The sequence below is a fragment of the Ornithorhynchus anatinus genome, chromosome 1 (assembly GCF_004115215.2).
Source record: "Ornithorhynchus anatinus isolate Pmale09 chromosome 1, mOrnAna1.pri.v4, whole genome shotgun sequence".
Lineage (NCBI taxonomy): Eukaryota > Metazoa > Chordata > Mammalia > Monotremata > Ornithorhynchidae > Ornithorhynchus > Ornithorhynchus anatinus.
In genome coordinates, this window is record NC_041728.1 from 129,628,493 (window position 1) to 129,654,672 (window position 26,180).

A 26,180-nucleotide genomic window follows, 5' to 3' on the forward strand; every position below is an offset into this window, starting at 1 on the left:
TGGGGGAAGAAGAGTGGGAGAGGAGGCAAGTGAGAAGGTTGTGGCTGGGGAGAGGGATTCAGAGTTGGTGAGGATAGAAATGCTGAAATCAAGTGGGTGTCCAAGTTGATGAGCTGGGGAGGTGGAGTGCAGAAGGAGGTCAGCAGAGTTGAGGAGTGAACTGTCATTTACTCTTTCCTGCCTGAATTACATCAGTCTCCTTTGCTGACCTCCAGACTTCTGTCTCTCCCCACTCCCATATTTCACTCTGTTGCCTGGATCACCTTTCTACAAAAATGTTCAGGACACTCACCCCACTCCTCCAAACTCCAAACTTCCACAGCAAACAAAAACTCCTCACCATTGCCTTTAAAGCATTCAATCACCTAGATCCCTCCTATCTCACTTCTCTCCTTTTACAACCCAGCCGCACACATTGCTCCTCTAATGCTTATCGTCTCACCGTACCTCGATCTTGCCTATATCTTGCCTATATCTTGCCTATCGATCTTACCTATCTGGCCTCCACCGATCCCTCATCCACATCCTGCCTCTGGCCTGGAACATCTTCCTTCCTCAAATCTAACAGACAATTACTCTCCCCTCCTTCAAAGCCTTATTGAAGGCACATCTCCTCCAAGAGGCCTTCCCAAGCTAAGCCCTCCTTTCCTCTTCTTCCAATCCCTTGTGTGTCACCCTATTCTCTTTGTTCATCCCCCCCTCCTGGCCCCACAGCACTTACGTATGTATCTGTAATTTATTTATTTGTATTGATGTCTGTCTCCCTGCTTCTAGATTGTATGCTCGTTTTAGACAAGGAATGTCTGTTTATTGTTGTATTGTATTCTCCCAAGCGCTTAGTACAGTGCTCTACACACAGTGGGTGCTCAATAAATGATTGAATGAACTGGTGGAGCCAGGATTAGAAGCCAGGTCCTCTGACTCCCAGGCCCATGCTCTATCCACTAGGCCACACTGCTTTTCCTGAGTAGAGTTTCCCTGCGCAGAAACTGAACCTGGGCCACAGCCGTGACAGCATCCTATCTCAACCACTAGACCACCAGGGAACCCTTCCCTCATTCCCCCCTTGGTGCTCTGAATTCACTTCTGTCCGGGCTTAGCCGAGTACAGTGGTGTTGAGGGCAGGGGTGCTGTGACCCTCATGTGCGACAGGGACTGTGTCCAACCTGACTGACTTGTTCTATCTCTCCCAGTGCTTAATATGGTGTTGGGCACATAGTAAGCGCTTCAAATTCTATCACCCATGACAGTGACAGAAAACTGCCTCTTCACTGCCTCAATGTGTAAACGACTGGGCCTTGCGTCTGCATTCACCTCCTCCCACCATCTTGGGCATGCATTCACATATACACACTCCACCTCGCTCCCCCAGCAGTGGCCCCTGTTATACTCAAGGACAGACAAGGTTGGATTTTGTCCATACTAAAATGCGGGATTCTTCACTGACTGTGGGCTGGCTCCTTCTGGGCAGGAATCGTGTCCCCCAACTCTACTGGCATTTATCAAGTGCTTACTATGTATCAAGCACTATTCTAAAAGAAGCAGTGTGGCCCAGTGGATAGAACACAGACCTGGGAGTCAGAAGGATTTGGGTTCTGATCCCAGCCACATCACATGTCTGCTATGTGACCTTGGGCAACTCATTTTATTTCTCTGTACCTCAGTTCCCTCATCTGTAAAATGGGGATTAAGACTGAGCTCTTTGTGGGACAGGGACACAGTCCCAACCCGATTTGTTTGTATTTACCTCAGTATTTAGTACAGTGCCTGGCACACAGTAAGCACTTAACAGGTATCACAATTATATTATTATTATTATTCAAAATAATAATAGCCAGGGTAGGAACAAGTTAATCGGGTCAGACACAGTCCCTGTCCCACACGGAGCTCTCTAAGTATGAGAGAGAACAGGTATTTAACCCCCAATTTACAAGTGAGGAAACTGAAGTACAGAAAAGTTGTAACTTACCCATGGTCATGGAGCAAGTCACTGGCAGAACTGGGATTAGAACCCAGATCCTCTGTAGGATACTTTCCCAAGTGTTTAGTAGCCATAATAATAATACTAGTATTTGCTAAGTGCTTACTCTACTAAGCACTGGGGTAGATACAGCATAATCAGCTTACAATCTAAGTAAGAGGGAGAACAGTATCAAAACCCACTTTACAGATGAGGTAACTGAGGCACAAAAGTTGTGACTTGCCTAAGATCATATAGCAGGTACATGGCAGAATTAGAACCCAGGTCCTCTGACTCCCAGGCCTATGCTATACTAGGCATCGCTACAGTGCTCTGCACATAGTAAGCGCTAAATAAATATCACCCATGGAAATAAGAGAAACTGAAAGAAAGGGAGAAGAGCAAAATCTTTAGGACTGTAAGATTGTAAACTCACTGTGGGCAGAGAATGTTTCCACCCACTCCGTTATATTGATATATGGTACTCTCCCAAGTACTGAGTACAGTGCTCTGTACACAGCACTCAATAAATTTGATTGATTGATTGACCAGCAGCTCATTGCTTTCTCTTTCTGTATTTAGAATAGAGATACAACTTTCTTTTCTTAGAAAATATGGCTTTTCATTTTGCTTTGGGCTCTAAAACAACTGAAGCACATCAACCCTGTTCTAGTATCCTTTTTCTTTTTTTTAATTTCAAGATCTTCACAAAGATGCCACATGTTCTCTCCACTTCTGCACCAAATGTTTACAGCTCCTGAAGTAAGCTTCCTGGTTTATACTTTCCCAGCTGCACAGAAGGCAGACACAAACATATGGAAAAGATAATGAATATTCAGATGGGAAAACTTTGACAAAGCCATGAGCTTGTTTAAAGTCTTGAGTTTTAGAATTCTCTTCATATTTTGTGTAAGACTCTGGGATTTTGCTCCATACATGATTTTCTTGAATATTTTCTATTTTTATTGTCCTTACTGCAGTAGATGCTAAGGCTCTAATGCATGATTTTCTTAAATATTTTCTATTTTTATTGTTCTTATTGCAGTAGATGCTAAGGCTTAGGGTGAGCAGAAAGCATTCTCACACTAGGGTTATGGCAGATGGAGAGAGAGAGCTGGGTTGTTGTTTTTTTAATGGTGTTTGTAAAGCTCCTGGCGGGACATCCAAGTAAGGAGTGAAGTGGGGAAACATGAACTGAAGGGGGTTTTTTTTAGAAAAATGATCCAGGCAACAGAGTGAAATATGACCTAAAGTGGAAAGAGACAAGAGGCAGGGAGGTCAGCAAGGAGGCTGAGAGAGTAATCAAGGCAGGATGAACTGAGCGCTTGGGTTTCTACAGTCTCTCCAGCACACTCAGATTGGGGTTTGTTCTTCCTGCTCACTATTACCTTCTTCTTTACTAGAAGCCCTTCCCTTAGTATTTTTACCTTTCAGAAACCCATTCACATTCACCCCCCAGTCTCCTGGTGTCCTGCTGAATCAGGAGGTTAATTCTTGAACCCATCCGGAAGGAGGGACATGTAGAGAGAAGCATTGTGGCCTAGAGGAAAGACCACAGGGCTGGGAGTCAGAAGGACTTGGGTTCTAATCCCAGCTCTGCCACGTGTCTGCTGTCTGATGCTGGGCAAGTCACTTCACTTCTATGCCTCAGTTACCTTATCTCCAAAATGGAGATTATACTGTGAGTTCATGAAGGACATGTACTGTATCCAACCAGATTAGCTTCCATCTAACTCCATGACTTAGTACAGTGCCTGCCACACAGTAAGCCCTTGACGGATTCCAAAAATATGTATTTTTATGTTTATATATATACATACACCTACACATTCCTCATAGTTGGTAGACACGTTCCCGGCTCACAAGGAATTTACAGTCTGGTAGAAACTGCATCCTCTTCTTCAGCAGGGAAGAAAGATTTCATGCCTCTGCTACCTTCTGGAGTTCTGTACACCACATCAGTCTCACTTGTCACCCTTCTGACTTTCCACTTCAGTTTTTAGCACTGTCTAAATAATCCTTCTCCCTCACCACAGTATACATCTTTCAAATACTTGTAGGCTTATCATGTTTCCCTGAATTCATTGCTCAGCCAAAGACATACATTCTAAACTTTAATCTTTCACTGGACCTTTCTCTGTACTGCTCTTTTCAAGTTCCATTTCACTGTTTCTGCTCCCTCGATTTCCCAGGTGGTTTAGGTTGTAGCCTCAGAAGATAGTAGGCTAAACAGAAACCACCAACATGCTACTCTGGGACTTCACCTCATTGTTATTCAATCCCAAATAAACCTGGCCTGTTATAGCTTCTTTAATTCAGGACCTTGAAAATCTCTCCATTTTTAGATAGATACAAGCCAATCAGGTTGGACACAGTCCCTGTCCCACATAAGGGTCACAGTCTTAATCCCCATTTTGAAGCGCAGGGAAGTGAACTGAGTTGTCCAAGGTCACACAGAAGAGAAGTGGCAGAGCCAGGATTAGAAACCAAGTCCTTCTGACTCCCAGGCCCGTGTTCTTTCCGCTAGGCTTTCCTGCTTACTCCTATCCCGGCTCCGCCATTTGTCTGTTGTGTGACCTGACCATTGGCTTTAAAGTAGTCTTCAGTTTGCTCCCTCATACCTCGCCTCACTAATCTCCTACTACAGCCCAGCCCGCACACTCTACTCCTCTAGCGCCGCTGTACTCACTGTGCCCTAAACTCACCTATCTCACCCCCGACCCCTTTCCCACATCCTCCCCCTTGCCTGGAACTCCCTCCCCCAGATACATGCCAAACCACCACTCTCTCCACCTTCAAAGCATTAAGATCACACTTACTCCAAGACGCAGTCTCTGATTAAGCCCTCTTTTTCTCAACTCGCTTGCCCTTCTGCGTCATCTGTGCGCTTGGGACTGTGACCTTGGCCATTAGATATCTGCCCCACCCCCAACTCTGCACTTGTGGGCATATCTTTAAATTATATATTATAAATTACTTATTCATTTATATAATAATGTTGGTATTTGTTAAGCGCTTACTATGTGCAGAGCATTGTTCTAAGCGCTGGGGTAAACACAGGGGAATCAGGTTGTCCCACGTGGGGCTCACAGTCTTAATCCCCATTTTACAGATGAGGGAACTGAGGCACAGAGAAGTTAAGTGACTTGCCCACAGTCACACAGCTGACAAATGGCAGAGCTGGGATTCGAACTCATGAGCCCTGACTCCAAAGCCCGTGCTCTTTCCACTGCGCCACACACGCTGCTGCTTATATGAATGTCTGACTCCCACCCCTCTAGACTGTAAGCTCCTTATGGGAACATGTCGGCTAATTTAGGTGCACTGTCCTCTCCCAGGTGCTCAGTACAGTGCTCTGAACCATTAACTGATGGATTGATGGATTGAGACAGGTACGACCTCTGCCCTGATTACTGTGTATCTACCCCCAGGACTTAGAACAGTGCTTGACACATGGTAAGCACTTAACAAATACCACTCTTATTCTCTTTTATTTACTTTAGAGGGGCAAGAGGTTGGAATTCTGTCTTCAAAAGTTGCCCATTTCAGCAAATAATGCTTACCCCTATTAGCCTATTGGATTGCTCCACACTGGCAAAGGACCTCCACAGTGATAAGAAGCCTTATTTGGTCGATGTCTTAACACATTATAGCTCACATATAAATATGGCTAGACTAAGGTCAGAAGGCACCACTCGGCCTTGAAAGGCAATAAGCAGAAAAAAGCCTTTAACAAAGATCTAACGCGGGAAGCTGCCAATGGTCTGCTCAGTCTATATCCAGAGCTGATGGAATGATATTAACATTGCAATGTGTTTAATCATTAGTCCCCCAAAGGGATTACTAGCGGCGCTAATTATAATATTTGTATGGAGCCAAGTTCTTCATGCAGACAGCCTTGCTGATGCTTACAGCTTTTGAAAGTGGATATGGGGCGAGCAGTATTTGCCCCATTTTACAGGTGGGGATGCTGAGGCACCTACTTATTCATGACCACTAGGAGTGCATTCTTGGGGTGGATCAAAGGCCTACATGTTTATGATTTACCCCAAGCATGAAAAATGACTCCCCGCCATAGAGAAAGAGCCACCCTCTCTCCATCAATCAAGGGTTTACTGTGTCCTTACTAAGCGCTTGGGAGAATACAACACAACAGAATCAGCAGACATGATCCCTGCCCCTAAGACTGTCAGCTCTTCTCTAGTCTGTCTGTTGTACTATACTCTCCCAAGCGCCTAGTACAGTGCTTTGCACTCCAAAAATACTACTAATATTGAACGAATGAAAAGAGCTTATAGCCGAGAGAGGGCAGCTCCCTACTCCCCATACGACAGAAAGGGTTGGGAATTTACAATCTGGGTTTGGGCAGGAAAGAAATGGGGAGAGATTCAAGGTCCAGAAAAGCAAATTCATTCATTCAATTGTATTTATTAAATGCTTACTGTGTGCAGAGCACTAGAGAAGCAGCGTGGCTCAGTGGAAAGAGCACGGGCTTGAGAGTCAGAGATCATGGGTTCGAATCTCCGCTCTGCCACTTGTCAGCTGTGTGACTGTGGGCAAGTCACTTCACTTCTCTGTGCCTCAGTTACCTCAGCTGTAAAATGGGGATGAAGACTGTGAGCCTCACATGGGACAACCTGATCACCCTGTATCTACCCCAGTGCTTAGAACAGTGCTCTGCACATAGTAAGCGCTTAACAAATACCAACATTATTATACTAAACACTTGGGAAAGTACAATAGAACAATAAAGAGTGACAATCCCTGTCCACAACACAAATCCTATCACGGTTCCCTCCTGTGGGAGGGGAGATGGGGAAGTAGGGGTGGTGAGGAAAACTGCTCTGTCCTGTTGCATAGATCAAATCAGCAATCAGGGTGCTCCTCTGCTGAGGACCTCTGGGTTATAATCTTAGTTCTCCCAGAGATTCTGATGGATGATATGGGATTGCTTATCCTCCCTGTGCTCTCAACCTTCCCATCTCAAAAAAAAAAAATAGTTGTGGTATTTGTTAAGCTTTTACTATGTGCCAGGCATTGTACTAAGTGCTGTACTAAGTGCTAGATACAAGATAGCACTTGTATCCCTGTCCCACATAGGGCTGAGTTTTAATCTCCACTTTACAGATGAGGTAACTGAGGAACTGAGAAGTGAAGTGACTTGTCCAGGGCGCCACAGCAGACAAATGGAGGATCTGGTATTAAAACCCAGGTCCTTCTGACTTCCAGGCCTAGGATCTACCCACTAGGCCATGCTGCTTCTCAATTTAATAGGAAACCATAGCAGCAACAGGCTACCCTGTGCTATTCAAGCATGGAAGCAGGGAGGTCTAGTGGAAAGAGCAGAGGCCTGAGACTCAGAAAGGCTTGGGTTCTAATCCTGGCTTCGACTCCTTGTCTGCTGTGTGATCTTGGGTAAATTACTTCAGTTCTCTGGGCCTCAGTTACTTGGTCTGTAAAATGGGGATTCAGACTGTGTCCCAGGTGGGACCTGGACTTGGAGACTTAGGCTGTGTCCAACTTGATTAGCTTGTATTTACCCCCATGCTTAGAACATTGCTTGACACATTGTAAGCGCTTAACAAATACCATAAAAACAATTAGTGCTACCGTGTGCCCATTAAAGCATCTTAGAATTAGTAGACAAGACCTCTTTCCTCTAGGAGCTTAGAAGCTTTCAGGGAAGACACTAAAATAAATTACAGGTCCTGTCTTGCCTTATGCCATCGAGTTGTTTCTGACCCATAGCGACACCACAGACACATCTCTTCCAGAATGCCCCGCTCTCCATCTGCAATCGTGCTGGTAGTGGATCCATTGAGTTTTCTTGGTAAAAATATGCAAGGGGTTTACCATTGCCACCTTCCACGCAGTAAACTCGAGCTTCCGCCCTCGATTCTCTCCCATACCGCCACTGCCCAAGCCTGGGTGAGTTTTGACTTTTAGCAGATTGCTTGCCACTCGCTAGCCACTACCCAAGCTAGGAATGGAATGGTTAGGCCTCTACTTGACTCTCCCTCCCATAGCCGAGACTGGTAGAGTGCCAGAAACTCTCCGGGTGTGACTCGAGAGGGGTAAATTACAGGTAGGAGGAAGCAATAGAGTATAAAAGTATGACCACAGATAGGGTTGTGAGTGGCTGAATGTTCAGGTAACAGGGAAGTTGTGAAGGGGTAGCTTGGGGATATTGGATGGGGAGATGAGAGAGTCATTTCATCAGGGAAGGATTCTAGGAGATGTCATTTAAAAACAAAGCTGCACGGTGGAAAAAAAATTGTGCTTCTCAAGCAAAAACATTCATCATGAATAGCAGCGTGGCCTAGGCCTGGGAGTCAGAGGACAGGGTTCTAATTCTGCCTCTGCCAGTTGCCTGCTATGTGACCTTGGGCAAATCACTTCACTTCTCTGTGGCTCATTGTCCTCATCTGTAAAATGAAGAGTCGATGCCTGTTTGCCCTTCCACTCAGACTAGGAGCCCCATGAGGGGCAGGGACTTTGAACTGACGAACTTGTATCTACCCCAACACATGGGACAGAGCTTGGCACGTAGTAAGCACTTTACAAATATAATAGTAATGATAAGCAAAAGCAAAATCATATTCGGTCACAATTGTTCAGAATAAGAACTGTTAGTAGTTTCTTCTCAGACAGTGGAAAACTTAGATTTGTGGAATTTAAAATACTCTTGGTGTGACAGTGCCAAAGAATGACAACTGCAGCTACCACACTCCATTTGGTAGTAAGTGAAGCACTAGCCGTATATGCTTAGGAAAAATCTAATGACTCGAAAAAAAATTCACCAGAATCCACATGCATATTAATGAGGGCAATGATGAGGCAGTTTTAAGCAGCTTTTGTCTCTATTCAACATTCTGCACACATCTCCCCCCTCCTCAAAAAACCTCCTGCCTATCCATTACCACATCAGGGAGAAATTCCTCGGTGGCGGCTTTAAGGCCATCAGCTCTCTCGCTGCCAAATATCCTCATTCCTCTCCCACTACCACCCAGCCAGCACACTTGGTTCCTCTAACAATAATAATAATAAGCGTTTACTATGTAGCAGACACTGAACTAAGCCCTGGGGTGGACACAAATCAGTTGGACAGAGTCTCTGTCCCATGTGGGGGGCTCACCAGGCTCAATCCCCATTTTACAGATGAGGTAAGTGAGGTCCAGAGAAGTGAAGTGGCTTGCCCAAAGTCACACAGCACACAAACAGCAGAACCAGAATTAGAACCCATGACCTCCTGACTCCCAGGCCCATGCTCCCTGTGACTCATTCATTCAATGGTATTTATTGAGCGCTTACTGTGTGCAGAGCACTGTACTGCACGCTTGGACAGTACTAAGCACACTGTACTCCCTCCGGTCTCTCTTGTCACTGACCCCTTGCTCATGTTCTCCCCCCTCCTTTATATCTAACAGTTCCACCTCTTCCTCATCTTCGAAACCCTCCTAAAATCTCATCTCCACAAAGCCTTCCCTGCCTTGTCACTCATGCTATTTTCCCTCTCTACTATGTCACGGATACACCTAGTCCTATCCCTCCACCCAAGCATTTAGGTGCTCACCCCACCCCAACCCACAGCATTTAGCATCATCAGTGGTACTTACTGAGCCCTTACTGTGTGCAGAGCACTACAATAAGTGTTTGGGAAAGTACAAAACCACAAAGTTGGTAGACACATTCCCTGCCCACATTGAGCTTACTTATGCACATATCCTTACACTTGTTTGCTTCCCTTACTCATAATTTATTTTCATGTCTGTCTCCCACTCTACATTGTAACCTGCACGTGTGGTATCTATTATTGTACTCTCCCCAGTGCTTAGTACAGTCCTCTGTGCTAAGTAAACACTCAGTAAATACCATATAACAATAATGGTAATAATAATAGGATTTGTTAAGCACTTACTCTGTTCTAACACTGAATTAAGTGCAGGGGTACATACAAGATAATCAGAGCAGACCAGTCCCTGTCCCTCACTGGAATCAAAGTTTAAGAGGGAGAACAGGTACCAGATGCCCAATTTACAGATGAGAAAATGGAGGATCTTGTCCAAGGTCACCCGGCAGGCTAGAGGCAGAATTGGGATTAATCAATCAATCTTTCAATGGTATATATTGAGCCCTTACCGTTTTCAGGGCACTGTGCTAGGCGCTGGGGAGAGAACAGGGTTGGTAGCATTAGAACCATTGATTGATTGGAGTCAAAGTCATTAGCTTGAGCCAGGACAAGATCTTTTCCAGTTTACTTATGTCTCCAGGTTGACCTTAGGGTCTGGCTGACAACCCCGCTAGTCCTGATAGCTGTTCACTCTTCCTGCCACCAAAGAGTCTGAACACCAGGGATGATTTTGAGGCCCTGCAGAACGCGGTGAGGAGAGAAGGCAGAGCTGGGGAGTGGGGGAAAACTGTGGACAGGCCCAAAATGTCACCTTCCCATCAAAGTCACAATGACATGAGGGTTTCTGGGCCAGTTTTGCAAGTGACACCATTTAACCAATAATGGATTGACCCCAAGGCAAGCCCCCGCAACCCCCTTTCGTGCAGATTTGACTACACTGAGTAGCTGAGTCCAGTCAGAGCAGTAGCGGCAGCCCTCTTACCTACAAAGGCCTTGAAGGAGTTAACCAACTATATTTGGGTCCCAGAGCCACGGGGGACTGCTTCCCAGCTGCGTGGAGCACTCCCACAAAAAGAAAAAAAAAGGCCACACAAAGCTGGGATTGTCAGAAATTGGAACTTGCCAGCCGTGGGCTGAGATGGCAGAGACACCCCCTGGCCCAGCCGCACAATACGTGTTCAGTGTGCCGAGCCGGGCCGAGCCTTCCAAGCGGGGCTCTGCAAACAGCAGTTTAACCTCCGGATGTGCCCGTTAACCACTGGGCTTCACTGGACCCGCTGTCTGCTCCGGTTTCACATAGGTTGAAGCCGTTCAGGGACTGCAAGGATAAATAGGCCTTGTGGACTCAGCTTTCTCCCCAACCAAGAATAACCAACCCTCCCCACTTAACGTTGGCAGGCGGACCGGGAATAAAGGCTTCCTGGAGGGAGCAGAGGCCCGAGGGCAAGGAAGGCCACACTTTGTAGCAGGCACGGTATCCATGGGGACTGCAGAGCGGTGGAGCCTTAGGAAGGTGGGGGGGGGGGGGGATGGATTGGGAGGGGGGTGTCCCCACAGGCCTCAGAACTGCATCTCTGCATAGCAAACTGTGAGGAAGCCAAAGGGTTTTAGTTTAACAATAGTGAACAGAAGCTGTGAAACCTAAGTATTCCGGCTGAAGGTTAGAGGTGGGTACACTCTTTTCAAAAGAGATTTATTACAACAATCATAAAACCAGGACGAGTTAGGGGACCTTTCTTCCTGTGAACCTGAGCAGGGAGTGAGAGCAGACGGTGGCAGTGACAACTCTCGGGAGAAAGGAGAGTGGAGAGGTGGAGTAAGAACCTAGCAATGAGTGTGTTTATGGTATGTGTGTTTGTTAAGGATTTATTTGGGGGACAGGTAATCGCCAATTGGGGACTTTGGCCGTGTGCAACAGCAGGCAGCAGCTCAATAGCACAGCCTCACTTTATATCGCTGCCGTCTGGGAATCTGCCCGTTAGCCTCGTTCCATTATGTTTGACAGTCAGGAGACTGTGGAGTTTTCATTTCATATCCCTCACTCGTACTGGGAGGGACCTGTTTGGGCAAGTCTTTTGTTTGTTGGGGGGGGACTCAGGTTCTCCCATACCAGTTGTATATTAGCCTAGGAGTCTAGTAGAGTACGGGCCTGGGAGTCAGAGGTTCTAATTCCAGCTCCGTCACTTGTCTGCTGTGTGACCTTGGGCACGCCACTTCCCTTCTCTGTGCCTCAGTTACCTCATCTGTAAAACAGGGATTCATTCATTAATTTATTGAGTGCTTACTGTGTGTGGAGCACTGTACTAAGTGCTTGGGAGAGTACAATACAGTTCAATACAACAATAAACAGACACATTCCCTGGATTAAGACTGGGAGCCCCATGTACTCCCAGTGCTTAGTACAGTGCCTGGCACATAGTAAGCACTTTACAAATACCATTTTTTTAAAAGAGTTAGAGTTATGCCTAGATTCACAGCAGCTAGTCAGGCCTCTCTCCAGGCCCATTTCATTTTAACTGGCTTCCCTAGTGCCCCTTCCCGGAACTTCAGGGGCAGGGCTGAAGGCTGGCAATTTCACCTCCGTCCCGGATGACTCGGGAGAGAAATGGGACAGTCTTCCTTCTTTACCCTAAAGAGCATCATGGCACTTGGAGGATTCTGGCCACCTTTCAAGCCTGACCATGGGACCTCTCTGTTGTCTGCTGTAGGACCTTAGACAGGTCATTTAACTGCTCTGAGCCTCAGTTACTTCACCTGTAAAATGGACAGTTAAGATTGCAAGCCCCATGTGGGACAGGGACTGTGTCCAACCTGATTAACATGTACCTACCCCAGCCTTTAGAACAGTGCGTGGCACATAGTAACCACTTAAAAGGTGCCATTATTATTATCCCAGCTCTGAATTAATCAATCATATTTATTGAGTGCTTACTGTATGCAGAGCACTGTACTAAGTGCTCTGGAGAGTACAGTATAACAAATTTGGTAGACACATTCCCTGCTCATAAGCAGCTTACAGTCTAGAGGGAGTCCAGTTGTGCACACCCCCCCTCACCATTGCCTTTTCCAGCTGGTGACAAGAAGTGCACCCCATCACATCACTCCATTTGAATCCCAATGTTTGTGGTGTTCCCACTTGGGTACACCATGAGGTACAGCAAGTTCCACAGAGCATGCCAACTGCACACTCATTCATTCAATCATATTTACTGAGCGCTTACTGCGTGCAGAGCACTATATTAAGGACTTGGAAAGTACAATTCAGCAACAGAGAAAAACCCTGCCCACAATGGGCTCACAGTTTAACAGGGAGGAGACAGATATCAAAATAAGTAAACAGGGATAACTTATTTCCTATTTGTTTTCTACAGCGAGAAACTGGCACCCAACATCTTAATAATGGTATTAATTGGTGGCTCACCAAAGGAACAGAGGTGGGAGTTTATGTGCTTGCTGCAGGGCCCTTTCCTGTGCCTTTATCCTGCTTCCTGAGCAATGCAGCACTTCCTCCCTCCCCTGTTTCTCTTTTCCAATCAATCAGCCAATCAATCAGTGGTGTTTATTGAGTGTTTTCTGATGTTTGTGGCTAGTGTTCCACTTGGGAACACCATGAGGTACAGTGAGTTCCACAGAGCTGGCCAACTGCACACGCAGGGATAGTTTATTTCCTATTTGTTTTCCACGAGAAAAAGGCATCTTTATTATGGTACTCATTGGTGGCTCACCAGAGGAACAGAGATGGGAGTTTATATGCTTGCTGCAGGGCCCTTTCCTGTGCTTTTGTCCTGCTTCCTGAGCCTTGCAGACCTCACTCCCTCCCCAGCTTCTCTTTTCCAATAAAACAATCAATCAGTCAATCAATCAGTGGTATTTATTGAGTGTTTACTGTACTAAGAGCTAGAGAGGGTATAATGTAACATAGCTGGCAGACACATTCCCTGCACACAAGGAGCTTTTTCCCCAAACTCCTCAGCCTACAGGCAAGAGGGACTCCTACCCAGGAAGAGCTAGAATGATTTTGATCAGGACTGGAGAAGGAGAAAGGGTGCAAGTGAAGGGACATAGTTCTTGGTTTTACTGGCTAAGGCCCTATTTTTGCCCTCACTTTGTCGTATTTTGAGAGCCAACGGAACGCCCTCCTCCTCAGGGAGATTATAAGAACGAACACGAACGATGGTTAAGTCCTTTGGAGAATCTGGGGAATCAATTCTCAGGAAGAGATATTAAAGCTAGTTTTCCCAAAACCAGTTGCCTCCTCTTTCCAGTAACAGGCATGCTTCTTGGAGAAAAGCAATACTGTAGTTAAAAAGGCGTATATTCATGTATCAACTCTGTTATATTGTACTCTCACAAGCGCTGAGAACAGGGCTCTGCACACAGTAAGTGCTCAATAAATACAACTCATAGTCATTTATGGACTTAGAATAAGAATGCCAAAGCAGAGGTAGTCAATCAGTCAATGGTATTTGTCTGCTATGTGCACAGCACTGTATTAAGTGACTGGAAGAGTACAGTACAATACAGTTGGTGGACATGAGGATCCCTGCCCTCAAGGAATGTCTTCCATTCCACTAAACCAACACTGATTTTTGGGGGGGGAGGGGTTCTCCTGTCATATGAAGGATTATGTAAATAATAATAATAATAATAAAATAATGGTATTTGTTAAGAGCTTACTATGTGCCAGACTGGGGTGGATACAACTAAATCAGGCTGGACACAGTCTCTGTCCCTCTTGAAGCGTAGTCTTAATCCTCATTTTACAGATGGGGTAATTGAGGCACAGAGAAGTGAAGTCGTTTGCCCAAGGCCACACAGCACGAAGCTGTGAAGTCAGGATTAGAACCAATGACCTTCTAATACCCAAACCTGTACTCTACCCACTCTATGCCACGCTGCTCCAGGAAGTGTTATAACTCAGTACCTCTTAAGTTTCCCAAAGGTCGCTTTGCCCATCAAGACTTCTACGTCCCTGAAGACGTAAGGCTAGACACCAGCTCCCTCTGGAGCCCATTAATCTCACTCCTAAATTGACCCACCAGGCTGCCCCAGACTTTCCCCCATCTTGGGACTCCTGTGCTTTTCAGTACCATCTCTCAAGAGCAAAGCAGTTTTATTTTCTGTTTGTTTTTTTAAGGCATTTGTTAAGCGATTACTATGTGCCAGGTACTGTTCTATACACGCTAAACAAAACTACTTATCTTCCAACCCAAACCCTGTCCTCCACCCTGACTTTTCCATCTCCATAGGATGGCACCACCATCCTTCCTGTGTCACAAGCCTGGAAACTCGGCGTTATCCTTGACTCCGCTCTTTCATTCAACCCACATATTCAATCCATCACTAAATCCTATCCTACCTTCACGACATTCCTAAAATCCACCCTTTCCTCTCCAAAGTGCTACCAGATTAATATAATCACTCATCCTAACCCACCTTGATTACTGCATCAGCCTCCTTACTAACTGCCCAGCCTTCTGTCCCTCCCCACTCCAGTCCATATTTCATTCTGCTGCCTAGATCACCTTTCTACAAAAATGTTCAGGAGCTGTCACCCTGCTCCTCAAAAAACTCCAGTGGTTGCCCATCCACCTCCTTATCAAGGCTCTCCATCACCTTGCCCCTTCCTACCTCTCCTCCCTTCTCTCTTTCTACCGCCCACCCCGCACGCTCCGCTCCTCCGCCGCCCACCTCCTCGCCGCCCACCTCCTCACCGTCCCTCGGTCTCGCCTATCCCGCCGTCGACCCCTGGGTCACGTCCTCCCGCGGTCCCGGAACGCCCTCCCTCCTCACCTACGCCAAACTGATTCTCTTTCCCTCTTCAAAACCTTACTTAAAAATCACCTCCTCCAAGAGGCGTTCCCAGACTGAGCTCCTCTTCCCCCTCTACTCCCTCTGCCATCCCCCCTTTACCTCTCCGCAGCTAAAGCCTCATTTTCCCCTTTTCCCTCTGCTCCTCCACCTCTCCCTTTCCATCCCCACAGCACTGTACTTATCCGCTCAACTGTATATATTTTCGTTACCCTATTTATTTTGTTAATGAATTGTACATCGCCTCGATTCTATTTAGTTGCCATTGTTTTTACGAGATGTTCTTCCCCTTGACGCTGTTTAGTGCCATTGTTCTTGTCTGTCCGTCTCCCCTGATTAGACTGTAAGCCCGTCAAACGGCAGGGACTGTCTCTATCTGTTGCCGACTTGTTCATCCCAAGCGCTTAGTACAGTGCTCTGCACATAGTAAGCGCTCAATAAATACTATTGAATGAATGATCAAACAAAAACTCCTAACTATTGGCATTAAAGCACTCAATCACCTTGACCCCTCCTACCTCACCTCTCTACTCTCCTACTACCCCCAGCCCACACATTTGGCTCCTCTAATAATAATGTTGGTATTTGTTAAGCACTTACTATGTGCTGAGCACTGTTCTAAGGGCTGGGGTAGATACAGGGTAATCAGGCTGTCCCACGTGAGGCTCACAGTTAATCCCCATTTTACAGATGAGGTAACTGAGGCACAGAGAAGTTAAGTGACTTGCCCACTGTCACACAGCTGACAAGTGGCAGAGCCGGGATTCAAACTCATGACCTCTGCCTCCCAAGCCCGGGCTCCTTCCACTGCACCACGCTACTAACTTTCTCACTGTGCCTCGATCTTGCTTATCTCACTGCTGACCCAATGCCCATGTCCTGACTCTGGCCTAGATCTCCCTCTCTCCTCAAATCCAAAAATTACTCTCCCCTCCCTTCAAAGCCTTATTGAGGGCACATCTCCTCCAAGAAGCCTTCCCTAAATCCCCCCTTTCCTCTTCTCCCACTCCCTTCTGTGCCGCCCTGACTTGATCCCTTTGTTCTTCCCCCTTCTCAGCCCCATAGCACTTATGTACATAACTCTAATTTATTTAGCTATATTAATGTATGTCTCCCCCTTTCTAGACTGTAAATTCTTTGTGGGCAGGGAATGTGTCTGTTTATTCTTGTATTGTATCTGTGAGCCCCACGTGGGACAACCTGATCACCTTGAATCCCCCCAGCGCTTAGAACAGTGCTTTGCACAAAGTAAGCGCTTAACAAATGCCATCATTATTATTATTGTACTCTTCCATGGGCTTCGTTCAGTCCTCTGCACAGTAAGCCCTCAGGAAATATGACTGAATGGATGAACGAATGAACCAGGTTGGACACGGTCCATGTTCCACATGGGGCTCACAATCTTAATCCCCCTTTTACAGATGAGGGAACAGAGGCACAGAAATGAAGTGACTTGCCCAAGGTCACACAGCAGACAAGTGGCAGAGTGGGATTAGAACCCAGGTCCTTCTGATTCCCAGGCCCATGCTCTTGGTTTTCTGGGCTTGTGGTACCATCCAGCTGTGGGGCTCCTGGTCTCATTCTGGAAGCATGGAAAGATGTTATTTTTATTCTGCAATCTCATAATTCAAGTGAGTTGGTTTTAGAATTTCCCTCTTCAACGATTCTGAATTGTCCAAGGAAATGTATTTTTAACATGGAATTTCCTGAAAATTTGGGCCCTTCAACACTAGCTAGCATGGATTACTGAGGCCGGTTGTGAAATCTCCTTCCCCAGAGGGGTGGGTGGTTTAGGTGCCTAAAAAGGCCTGGAGATAAGAAGGCCAGCCTAGGCCAGCTCAAGGCCCTTTCAGGGCTATGATTTCCTGCCAGAAAATTGCCCTTTTGTCCGGACAATATCTAGGCTCCTAATCTTCAAATCTAACCCCGCCCCCTGCATTTAGGAAACTAAACCTTTCTCCCCTTCACCTCCAGCCAAAGGGGAGCATCAGGCAGCCAGGCCAGGTTAACCCACAGGATTTATGGAGGGTGTGGTGGCTCCACAGTTGTTTGGTAAATCAGGCAGCAGTGTCAAGGGCACAGTCTGACCTTCGGTAGAGCTCTGTTTATTTTACTCACCCACTAGTCCTAGCAAGCTGAAGAAAAGCAAATCACATACACCGCCTCCCTCTCCCCAAGAAAAACAATCCTCGAACCCTCTTCTTTTAAAAAACAATCTTCACAAGGCACCTTCAACTACCTCCCGGCCGGGTTATTCAACACTGGGAAGATTTTATAAGCGCCATTTAAAAGACGAAAAGAAAAAGGGTGGAAGAGTGCACTAAACTTGTATTTACTTGATTCATCATAATGCTGTCATTCTGGCAGAAGAATATGGAATCAGCGGTGCAGGCTTCTTGGGATGCATGATCTCACTGCTTCAGACTCTTAATAAAAAGATACTTCATGAAGCTAAGTCATATTTCTCCCACCCTCTCCTTTGGGATTTCATAGGCAAGGCTGTAAACTCGATGGAGTTTAAAGTTGAGGTGTCATGTTTTTGTCCTCTTTTCCAAACACTGACCTTCCAGCCTTTCCGTGTAAATCTGACACTTCAATTGAAATTAGGATTTCCTGTCCGACCTAGATCTAAATACCAGTTCGTTTGGTCTCAGCTGCACTGAATCTGGAGGCAATGTCCTCCCCCACTTCAAATTCAGGGCTCTTTTCTGATCCTTCTTGCTCAAGTCACCAATTAAACTATAAATGAAGCCTCCTTAGACTAGGGAAATGGCCACTCCTGTTCAATTATCCAAATTTTGGATGATCGCAATAGGCTCAAAACATCAACGTTCTATTTTATTAACTGCCAAGGCCGTGGCCCATTCTTCCTCTTCAGTCCTTGCCATTCAGAATGCTTTTTTTTATGGTATTTGCTAAATGCTCATGTGCCATGCACTGTTCTAGTGAAGTGACTTGCCCAAGGTCACAGAGCCAACAAGTGGTGGGTCTGGGATTAGAACTCAGGTCCCTCAGACTCCCAGGCCTGTGTTCTTTCCACTAGACCCAATGCTTCTCGGTTCTGAGAAGAGGAAGGGGAGATTAAGGGGAAAAAGAAGGGACAGCTTCAAATGTCTTCACACACTTTCAGAGCTATGTATGCACTGGACCAAGGCAGTCTACTTTGTGTGCTTATGAGAATTTTGCACCACTGATAACTATTGGAAATAAAAAGGCATATGCTTCTCCAGTGACTCAGAAAGAATACTTAAAAAAAAAACAAGGCAGCGATCCACACATTCTTATTCAAAAAAAAAAGGCACTTCCCACTCTTGAATTTTTGTGAACTTTTGGGACAGTGGGTAAAACTAAAGGGAAAAGGAAAGAGAAAGAAGCAAGAAAGGTCCTCGTCAAAACATACAAAGAAGCCGAGGTAGAGCTTGGGAGTCTGGGGAAAAATGCCATAAATACTGACAATTCACATGGATCCTGTTTGAATCGGCAGCTCTTTTACCACAACAACATGCCCACCAAAATCGTGGATCCGATCTACTTGGGGAGGTCAAGTGGGACGGTGCAATAGCTGTGGTGAGCTGGCCAGTCAATAAAGGGGACAACTCGGAGGGAATGGGCAGCTAATAATAATAATGATACTTAAGCACTTACTATGTGCCAAGCCCTGTTCTAAGCACTGGGGCAGATACAAATTAATCAGGCTGGACACAATTTATGTCCCATATGAGGCTCACGTTCAATCCCCATTTTACAGATGAGGTAACTGAGGTAAAGAGTAATTAAGTGACTTGCCCAAGGTCACACAGCAGACGTGGCAGAGCCGGAATTAGAGCTCAGGTTCTTCTAACTACTAGGCCCGGGCTCTATCCACTAAACCATGCTGTGGGCCCAAACCTCAGATTGTGGGATCACATGCCCAAATCCAAAGGAAATTATCTTTCTCTACATTTGGCCAATATGCACAGAGTAAGTGCTCAATAAATATGATTCACTGATTGATGCTAACAATAAAGTTATTATTGAACCTTTAGAATAGACAGAAAAAAGAAACACTGCCTCCTCTTCCTTCTCCCAGGCCAATCTCGCTCAACCCCAAAGCCCAAAAGAAATCAGGCACTGGGGATTAAAAGGAATGTATACCCCCAGTTTGTTTTTTTTTATTCCCTTTGGCTTTGTTTTTTGTGGGGCTCTGTGTGGATAGTGAAACTCTTTATTCCCTACAGAGAATTGCCTGGGTTTTCCTGGAGGTCTCGGGCAAATTTGGAATAGGAGACCAGTGCTGGTCACAGAGAAGTTTAAAATCGAAGGTAGTCAATGGAGGGAACCTCCAACTCCTGCATAGCTGTGTCTGGCTCTGTAGCCCTCACTACCTTGGAAGGATGTAAGGAATTTGATTCAAGGGTGAGCGATCCTCTTTTACATTCCACACTCAACAAAACATCACGAGTCTTCAGACCTGCCGAACGCAGGGATGCATTAGCTCAGCCCCACAGCATGGCTGTACATTTTTTCCCCTGCCTTTTGCTCCCTTTTCTGGGCTCCTTGCCGTCGTCCTTTCCCCGACCCACGTCCCCACTTGTTTCCTTCGGTCATGTTCATTCCTTCAGGCGTTTTTATTGAGCAGTCACTGTGTGCAGAGCACCGTACTAAGCACTAAGAGTATGATATAACAAGAGGACTCACAAGGACTCTTTGTCTGCCTCAGTCTGCCACAGTTCTATTCCGCTGCCCGGCACGCAGAATCTTATCAACAAAGCCAACGGTGGATGGACATAGAACAGGCAGAGCTGCTGGGTTTCAGATGACGGAAAGGTAGAATACTTAATGAAGTGAGCTGTTTCAGGCATGGGATTTTGGAGACGCTGATGGAAGAAACCCACTCCTGCTGTGGTTAGGATCCACGCCAATCCCAATTAGTAAATTCCAACAGAGGATATCTACCCTTCCCACTAGTAAAATGCCTGAGTTCTAATCCAATCAATCAATCAACGAGGTATTTATTGAGCGCTTACTACTGGCAGAGCACTGTACTAAATGCTTGGGAGATGACAGTACAATAGACTTAGCAGACACATTCCCTATCCACAAGGAGCTTACAGTTTAGAGGGGAGATTACAGGTTCCACCACTTTTTTTTTTACAGTATTTGTTAAGTGCTGTGTGCCAGGCACTTTTCTGGGCTCGTTTGCCTGCTGTGTGACCTTGTGTAAGTCACTTAACTTCTCTGCACTTCAGCAAAATGGGGGCTCAATACCCATTCTCTCCTCCCCCTAGGAGATGAGTCCTTCATAAGTCACGGACAATGGGGTTCATATACTGAATCAACCCCAGTTCTTAGAAGCATGCTTGGCACATAGTAAAATATCACAATTATTATTACTATTATTACTGTTATTAATGCTTGATGATGCCTCAGGGACAGACCCCAGGAAAAGACAATAATAATGTTGGTATTTGTTAAGCGCTTACTTTGTGCAAAGCACTGTTCTAAGCGCTGGGGAGATACAAGGTGATCAGGTTGTCCCTCATGGGGCTCACAGGCTTCATCCCCATTTTACAGATGAGGTAACTGAGGCCCAGAGAAGTGAAGTGACTTGCCCAAAGTCACACAGCTAAGTGGTGGAGGCGGTTTAGAATCCATGACTTCTGACTCCCAAGCCTGGGTTTTTTCCCCTGAGCCACGCTGCTTCTCTATAATAATAATGTTGGTATTTGTTAAGCACTTACTATATGCACAGCACTGTTCTAAGCGCTGGGATAGATACAAGGTAATCAGGTTGTCCCACGTGAGGCTCACAGTCTTAATCCTCATTTTACAGATGAGGGAACTGAGGCCGCAGAGAAGGGAAGTGACTTGCCCACAGTCACACAGCTGACAAGTGGCAGAGCCAGGATTCGCACCCATGACCTCTGACTCCCAAGCCCGGGCTCTTTCCACTGAACCACGCTGCTTCTCTATGCAAATAGTTGTTGTCTGCTGTAATTTAAAGGATTTGATCAAGGGCTAAGTGGGTTCCTCTGAGCTTTTAATTTAACAACAAGATGCCTGGGGCAGCCAAATTATTTATTTGACCAGTTTTCCTCTCTGCAAGAATGAGGCGCTCCGATACACCCCAGCAGGAGGTAAAGTAGGGATTAGAGTAAACCCAATAGTTTAATTGTTTGAAAATCTGGAGAAGGCTAATGAATCTGACTCTTCCTCCCTTATCCACATTTAGTAAAGCACTTCTTGGGGGTGGGGGAGGGGAGGAAAAGTTTAAATAGGACTTGCCCAACTGCTGTGAAACTTTTTTTGGACCGGGCCACAGATGCATAAACAAATAGGCCATAACAAAATTTGCACACACAATCTTCTAGCCCATCTGTAAATTCCCTGAGGGGGATGATGGAAAGCAGAATCTCAAGTAGATACAACAGTGGTTGGTGCCTAATGACAGGTTATTCCAGATTCTTCAGGCTCAAACACGTAATGGAGATAACGTATTAAGAGAATGTGTTTAACTTAGTACAATGCTTAGCACAGAGTAAGCACTTCAGAAATAACACAATAGTAACAATAATAATGAAGGTGTCTGTGCCGAGGACACATTTCGACTAAGCTTATTGGACACTCACGCCAACTTGCTTTAGCCTTTGGCCAGTTTCAAGCTTCACAATAGCTACAATGTCTCTACCTGATGATTGAGATGGTAAGGAAGAGAGAACAACGAAACATCCTGACATCAGCCCAGATTGTCTTTCTACAGAAACGCTCTGGTCATGTCCTCCACTCCTCAAAAACCTCCAGTGGCTGCCTATCAACCTTCGCATGAAGCAAAAACTCCTCACTCTTGGCTTCAAAGCTCTCCATCCCCTTGCCCCCTCCTACCTCACCTCCCTTCTCTCCTTCTACAGCCCACCCCGCTCCTCTGCCGCTCATCTCCTCACTAGGCCTCATTCTCACCTGTCCAGCCATCTCCAGCCCACGTCCTACTACTGGCCTGGAATGCCCTCTCTCCTCACATCTGCAAAACTCTCTTCCCCTCTTCAAAGCCCTACTGAGGGCTCACCTCCTCCAACAGGCCTTCCCAGACCGAGCCCTCCCTTTCCCTCTGCTCCTCTTCTCCCCATTCCCCCTACTCCCCCCCCCCCCGCTCTACCCCCTTTCCCTCCCCACAGCACTTGTGTATATTTGCATATTATTTATATTCATTTATTTTATTAATATGTATCTATGATTCTATTTATCTATTTTGATGGTATTGATGCCTGACTACTTGTTTTGTTTTGTTGTCTGTCTCCCCCTTTTAGACTGTGAGCCCGTTGTTGGGCAGGGATTGTCTCTATCTGTTGCCTAACTGTACATACCAAGCGCTTAGTACAGTGTTCTGCACATGGTAAGCACTCAATAAATATGATTGAAGAATGAATGAATGAATCAGCCCAATCAATCACTCGATCGAGCAATGGAATTTATTAAGTGCAACTAAGGGGTGGGCTGGCCTAGCCCTTCCTTGGGGTCTTTTAGGTCATCTTCCCACCCAAAGACTGTCACTTGGGAACATTTCTGCTGCTTCTGTTATACTGTAATAATAATAATAATGTTGGTATTTGTTAAGTGCTTACTATGTGCAGAGACTGTTTTAAGCGCTGGGGTAAACACAGGGGAATCAGGTTGTCCCACGTGGGGCTCACAATCTTAATCCCCATTTGACAGATGAGGGAACTGAGGCACAGAGAAGTTAAGTGACTTGCCCACAGTCACACAGCTGACAAGTGGCAGAGCTGGGATTCGAACTCATGAGCCCTGACTCCAAAGCCCGTGCTCTTTCCACTGTGCCAGCTCCCAAGCGCTTAGTTCAGTGCTTTGCACCAAGAGAGGGCTCAATACATACCATTGTTTGATTGAGATAGGATGGAGGAAGATAAGGAGTGTGATTTAGCTATCTTTAAGATACCCATATCAGCATAGGAGTTGAAAGCTCTGCTTTTAACCACCATAAAGTCCCAAGGTCAGCAAGAAACTGCAGAGGGGTTGGAGATGCTTTGGGCACATGAAAAGGACACAAGGTACCCAAGAGAATGTTGAGTGAATAGTAATAATAATAATGATGGTGTTTGTTAAGCACTTACTATGTGCCAAGCAGCGTTCTAAGCGTTGGGGTAGATACGAGGTTATCAGGTTGTCCCACGTGGGACTTAAGAGTCTTAGTTCCCCATTTTACAGATGAGGTAACTCTGTAACACAAAGAAGTTAAGTGGCTTGCCTGAGGTCACACAGCAGACAAGTGGCAGAACCGAGATGAGAACCCACGCCCCCCTAAGCCACGTACTCTTTCCACTAAGCCACATACTCAACCCTGCCTAGTTTGATCACATCTCTCCCTTCAGCAGCATGGTGTGGTGGATAGAACACAGGCCTGGGAGTTAGAAGGTTGTGGGTTCTCATCCTGGCTCCACTTCTTGTCTGCTGTGTGGCCTTGGGTAAGTCATTTCACTTCTCTGGGCCTCAGTGACTTCATTTGTAAAATGGGGCTCGAGACTGTGAGCCCCCGGTGGGACAGGGACTGTGTCCAACCCACTTTGCTTGTATCCATCCCAGCACTTAGTACAGTGCCTCGCACAGAATAAATGCTTACATACCACAAGTATTAGTATTTTCTCCAAGATTTGGTCCACAGCTGCTCTTTTCCTATTTCTTCTCATCATCCTTAATAGTTTAAAAAAAAACAAACTTTTCCTTTGAGGGGATGGGGAAGAAAACCATATGGTTGCTTTACCCGAGTGAATCCAATCAAATGGGAAACGTCAGGGATAGGAGTATGGGAAAGGATATCCAAAGACACCAAATCACTGGTCTATGCCAGGATTTTTAAGTGGAGAGGGAAAAAAACACCAACATCTTGAAGTGGATGAAGCTCCATGGACCCCATCCTTTAATCTCTCACTCTTCTGTGGAGTCAATCAATCCGTGGTATTTACTAAGTGTTTACTGTGCTAAGCACTCTGCTAAGTACTGTGTTTAGCACTGTACTAAGAGTTGCTGTGATTTTTCACCCTCAAGTTTAACGACTAGAGCCGTTTCCTGCTATTTGGGACTGGAACAAGCAGGCATCAAAGCTCCAAACCCGGTCAACATGCAAGTCCAGATGGTCGTTTCTTAGTGGGCCTTTATTTCAGCCTGGAGTTTGAACCCTTCATAACACTCCACTGCTAAAAATCAGTTTGTGGATACGGCCTGCCACAGTACGTCACTTGACAAAGATGGTTGGCAAAACCTTTCTGAAAAGAAACATCAAGCTTGCTTTCGTCTTTAACAATCATCCTTTAAAAGAAATCTGAAAGAGCCCTGTGTGACCATGAAATAGCTTTGGCCAGACGGTCATCATTTCTCCTTCAAGGCGTGAAGCAGGGCTGAGGTTGGGAAAGTGAGGCAGAGAGGTATAGAGCAGCACAAGTTAAGCCTAACCAAGACCTGGCGGGTTTTTTTGGCGTTTTTTTACCAAGCTCATCCAAAACCTCAAGCTGTGATGCTTTTTGTCAAGATCATTATTTCATCGCTAATTACTTTATCACCTCTTAGGCTGTCTGGCTAAAGGTTCCAAACCCCTTCTTTTCCACCTGGATTTGCTACTGTGCCCATGGTTAATTAGTTTAATTGGGCAAATGTCTGGTCCAAAATAACCTGCTTAGAAATACTTAGGTGAGAACAGAGAAGAAAACTGCACCAACCCCAGCCAGGTTGGTTCACTGTCTCCATTAATCAGACTCAGGAGGGCTTTATGCACATAAACAAATGAAACAAACTCCCATTTCCCCCCCCTTCTTGGAGTCCCTGATATCACTCTGCTGGCTCCTGCTCCATGGGCACGCCTCAGAATAATAATAATAATTATTAATTATGGTAGTTGTTAAGCGCTTACTGCATGCCAGGCAACGTTCTAAGGGCTGGGGTAAATACAAGGTAATGAGGTTGCCCCACGTGGGGTTCACAGTCTCAATCCCCATTTTACAGATGAGGTAACTGAGGCACAGAGAAGTGAAGGACTTGCTCAAGGTCACACAGCAGACAAGTGACAAAACGGGGATCAGAACCCACGATCTCTGACTCCCAACCCCGGGCTCTTTCCACTGAGCCACTAAGGTTTTCAAGGATCAGGACCACACCCTCTGATTCATGGTAAGGCTGGGGGTTGCCTTGCTGTAGGATGCAGTTCTCAAAGTTTCTTGAAATAAAACTGTAGACTGAGGCTAAGCATCCTACAAGCTTTTAAAATGAACCAGTGTATGAGCTGGCCAGCCTGGCCTTGGGAACCTAGAAGCTTGGGCAAAGGGTAAAAGAAACCTCAAAAAACAAACCCAGAGTTGGCATGTCCACCGAGAGAGTGAAACATCCCTGAATGCGGGTGGACCTGTAATTCTTCCAGGACAGCAGTTAACCCTAAACGGGGTCACCCAAATTAGGATTACCCATCTGGAGTGGAATGAAATAGCTGCTTCACCAGATTGGAGCTGAAAAATCAGGTTTAGAACTGGAACTTATTACACAAGATACACATACACCGAAAAGAAAACCGGAAAGGTCATGGGACAGGTTGGAAGGAATGCTCACTTTTCGGTGTCTTTGCTGCCGGCCCAAAGGAGAGAGCCCTCAGCTCTCTCCTCCCCAGAAGAGGAAGATGATCCTAGCCCCCTTTGTTTTTATTTTTAAAAACTGAAGAAATGAAGAGTCAGGGTTAAATGTGGCTTGACTAGGATCTGATTAGCCCTCCACCCCCAACCCCTTCCTTTCTGGGGGAGGAAGAAG

General features: G+C 45.9%; 1 protein-coding gene across 2 annotated transcripts in view; it reads right to left on the reverse strand.

The window, feature by feature from the left end:
- Window positions 1-26,180, reverse strand: part of EFHD1 (EF-hand domain family member D1) — an 86,928-nt gene that overhangs the window by 35,438 nt on the left and 25,310 nt on the right. The gene's annotated exons all lie outside the window — the stretch shown is intronic.